Genomic DNA, 4,670 nt, shown 5'->3' on the forward strand with positions numbered 1-4,670 from the left:
CAAATCTTCCCCTTGGCCTGAATTTCTGACAAAATAAATTTGTCCACCTTCTTTACTTAATCTTCAACAACTTGCTTCTCCTTTCCATAATCTCATTTGCAAATTTTATGTCTCAACACAAAGAATCTCTCTAAAATAATTTCTCTAACAAAATCTTCATAATGTCAAAAAGGTTACTGCTAGAACTACACCGCCAAGATGAACACATCTTTCTAACCTGGTTCAATCATCGATTATCGAACCACTGAACCTGACTCCGTCATTGAATCTGGCTCTAATACCACTTGTTAGGATCGAAAATAAGCAGGTGTATATGCGGAAGCTAGCAATGCAAATCTCGAAAGACCATGAGTAAGAAGACAACGAGAAATATACCAAAAGACACAAAGATTTAACGTGGTTCGGTCAATCGACCTACGTCCACAAAGGAGATGAGCAATCCACTATAAATATGAGAGTACAAAATACAGAGGGAAACAACCTCAACCAATTCACTCAGAATACATGGGAGGTTCACACAAGTGATAACGTATCAAGCTTGTGACCCACAAATTCTCCCTCTAACCAAAACTCTCAAAGCCCTTAAGACTACATTGTGAATGCTGATTAATTTAGAAGGAACATGCCTCTATTTATAGAGTCCTAAACTTTTTCCTACCAAAAAAGGATTAGTCAATTCAAAACCTTTTCCTAAGAGGAAAACCTATTTATGGTAAGAAATCAGGGCAAATAAAACCCAATAATTAGGAGGTCACTCTTTATCTTCTATCGATTGGAGAGCATAAAACATATTCTTTTTTTGAGCACTCTCATCCGGACCACTAGAGGCAAATTTCTTACCATATCTTCTTATAGCTCATGTCTTTGTACAATCTTTCATCTTGTGACCACTCTCACGACAACTAAAACAACCCTCTCTACCGAACACACCTAGCACAATTGGGCCATATGGACTCATTACTAATCCCTTGTGGCCTAGGGGTACACACCATCTCATCATTATGTTAAGGAGCATTAGAAGAGCCTTGTTTGTAAAGTTTTTGTCGATTCCTAGAGCGACCATGTCCATCAGACCCATCATGAAAGGACTTATTATTATCCATCCTATACCTCTTTTTCTCCCTAGATTTTTTCTCCTGTAGTTTATATTCCTCCATTTGTTAAGCATACACCATAAGAAGTGTGATATCTATATCATCATGGAGCATTGTTGTATGACATTCTTTTGCTACTATGGCAGACACCACTGTCAAAAACTTACTCATCATATTCCTCGACTTACTACCATTGATGTAGCATACTTAGACAATAAAGTAAATTTCAAGGAATACTCGTGAACACTCATACCACCTTTCTTAAGCTTGATGAAGTCTTCGACCTTAGCTTCCCTCAACTCTTGTGGAAAGAACCTATCAAGAAATGACTTCTTAAACATCTAACCAATCTATGAGACCCGCTTCTACTAGCATACCATCTTTCCATTGTTCATACCATATTTCAGTAACATCCTTCAATTGATTAGCGACTAGTTCTTCTTTTTCTACCGTAGTAACTCCCATGATAGTAAGCACCTTATAAGTCTGCTCTATAAACCCATTAGGATCCTCTTCCATTTTGGAGCCACTAAACACTAGAGGTTTATCCTAAAAAACACTCTCACTCTAGTAGCAGCAATCCCCCTTAGTGGGTTCGCCGGAGCTACTACTTCTCTATTGGCTTAGGCCTTCATGGCTTAGTCCAACACTTTAAAGTCCGACCTGATCTCCACATTCGACATATTCGAAGGATAAATTGGATCTTGAGGAGGAGCTTTGTGTGGAACTTGGAGAGGAACCTGTTGCTCCACAATGCCTTCTTTATCTCTCCTAACATTTGCCCTTATATTAGCCATATCCTGAAAATCAACGGGAACAGATTAGAAGAAGGACCTACTAGAGCTAAACTCTATGACACGACTTAGAGAATGAAGAAATGAGATTTTCTGAGCATCCAATAGTCTCCTATTCATAAATGTGGCGCACTTCACATTTAGGAAAAGACTCTACTAGACGTGGTTTGAGACAATTCTAGAACTATTCTAAACCTTGTGCGTTGATACCAAGTTTGTCACGACCTAGGGGTACACACTTGAAGTAATACATCGTACTTGACCTTGAAAGGGTCTCGTACGATCCCTTAGTACATCATAACATAAGATAATAGAAAAGTACGAAATATTTAAAACTTTATCCATACAATTGAAATCTTCTATAAAAGCAAGCAGAAGTCTTACTACACTTTTGTCTCAAACCATCTAAACTTAACTTGAATTAAAATCTTTGGGACACCTCTAGGGCTGGCAAGGGGACGGGGATGGGGACTGGGGGACAGGACGGGATAGGGGACGACACTTGGGGGATTTGACGGGGATCGAGATTGGGGGACAAAATTATGCCCATCCCGTCCCACTATATATATGGGATGGGACGAGTTTTGATGGGATGGGACGAAGATTTTTTATTTTTTATATACTTATTTATTTATATTGAAGTTATATGGTATTGAATAAAGTTTTTTGTTTATTGGTAACCAAATTTTGATTTTTAGCTAATAAATAATGCTTAAGTTTTCAAATTTCAAAATTAACTTTCAAATTTCATATTTCCAATTAAAGTTTCAAGTATCAACTTTGAAATTTGAGAACTTCAAATTTGTATGTTAAATATTTTAAAGTAATTTAAACTTGAATTTCAAATGTCAAGTTTTGATTTTAAATTATGTACTTTAAAGTTTCAAATTTCAAATTTCAAGGTTCAAGTTTAAAATTTCAAATTTGAGAAGTTCAAATTTGTATTTTAAATATTTTAAAGTAATTTAAACTTGATATTTCAAATGTCAAGTTTCGATTTTTAAATTAAGTATTTTAAATTAGTTTAGTATATATGTAAATATGTATGTATATATTAAAGTTAAAATGCAGACTTGAATAAAGCCTTAAAATTTATTCAATAAAATTTAATTGCAACTTCAAACTTAGAAGTTATAGTTTACAATTTGTAGAGTAACTAATCTACGCAACCACCTTCTAGGAAGGGTTCTGTTTCAATAAGTTCTCATATGTAAAACTAATATTTGTTACAAATATTAGATGAGTAACTAATTTACGCAGGTACCTTCTAGGAAGGGTTATGTTTCAATTAGTTCTCGATGTAATCTAGTATATGTTTTCTCCTTTAAAATTCAATTCTAATTGTCGCAACATATCGATGGTGACATCCACCGGTGTTGAAAAACTTGCAAGAAATTCTTGTGACACTAATTCATTATCACTAGATTCAATTACCGCTTTAACCCAAGCTGCTAATTTGGAATTTAATTTTGGCAAATTATCATTCCTCATCTTGGCATTGGCCAAGCCTCTAAATATAATTGATGTTTCTAAACTTTCTTATGCCAATGAATGTCTGTGATTGCCAATTTGAAACCTTGATGCACTAAAAGAAGCCCTCGATGCAATTGATAATGATTGAATAGCTAGAACATCACGAACCATTTTGTTCAAAATTGAAAATGCAACGTTCTGCCTCCTCCACCATCCTAATAAATCTTCATTGTTATCTTTGTCTTCCACTTTTTCTAAATATTGATTAAGATATTCTTCAAAATCATCATTGTTAATAGAATTAAGACCAACAAAACCTCGCATATAAGTTGAAATTTGAGATTTACTTTTAAGATTAAAAGTTTGACCAACTTCTCCTTGAGTGTTTTTCGTAGTTCTACATTTTTCATACAAAATTTTTGCCTCTACTTTTGTGCTAGACTAACACGTTTCACAAGTTGAAATTTCTTCTGGTAAAATTTCTAAAGTATCAGAAAAAGTGTCAACAAGTGCTTGCACACCTCGTAATTTATAATCAGGATGAACTAAAGTACCAATTGAATAAATCTGAGGAATATGAAAAAATTATTTAAATTTTTTTTTCAATCATACCTTCAATTGAAACTCCTAATTTAACTATTTTTTATTTAGAAAATTGAATTGAAAGAGCACAAATATTTATTAATATTGATGAATAGTAGGATAATAAATTTCTAAAAACATGGTTGTAGCATCATAAAAAAGTCTTAAAAATTCTAATAGTTCATTATTTTCTTCCCAATCTTCATCACAAATAATATCTAATGGGTCAACATTATGAACATCAAACACCATTTTTATGGGTTTTTTTATATTGTTAAGCAACTGAAAGCATTTCGTAAAAAGAATTTCACCTTGTTTTAATATGTCTTGGAATTTTTCTTGGTGGCAATTCACATAGTAAACAACACTCATTAATCCTTAATTCTAGTAGCTTTATTAGCATGAAAAATCTAGGCAACATTATATTCAATTTCCATGCAACCACAATCAAATAATGAAATACCATCTTGTACAACTAAATTTAATACATGTGTTGTATACATATAACATGAAAAGTTGTATCATTAATTGGACATAATCTAACTTTTAAGATACTAGCAGCGTTTGTATTATTAGATTCATTATCTAATGCGACAGAAATTATTTTATCTATAAGCATGTAACAATCTAAAACACTTAATATATTTGAAGCTCAACATGCACCAACTTTTTCTCTACGCATTCTTTATAACTTAAGATTTTTGTTTGCAAATTCCAATTATGATCA

Source organism: Solanum lycopersicum, chromosome 12 (assembly GCF_036512215.1).
Source record: "Solanum lycopersicum chromosome 12, SLM_r2.1".
Taxonomy (NCBI): Eukaryota; Viridiplantae; Streptophyta; class Magnoliopsida; order Solanales; family Solanaceae; genus Solanum; species Solanum lycopersicum.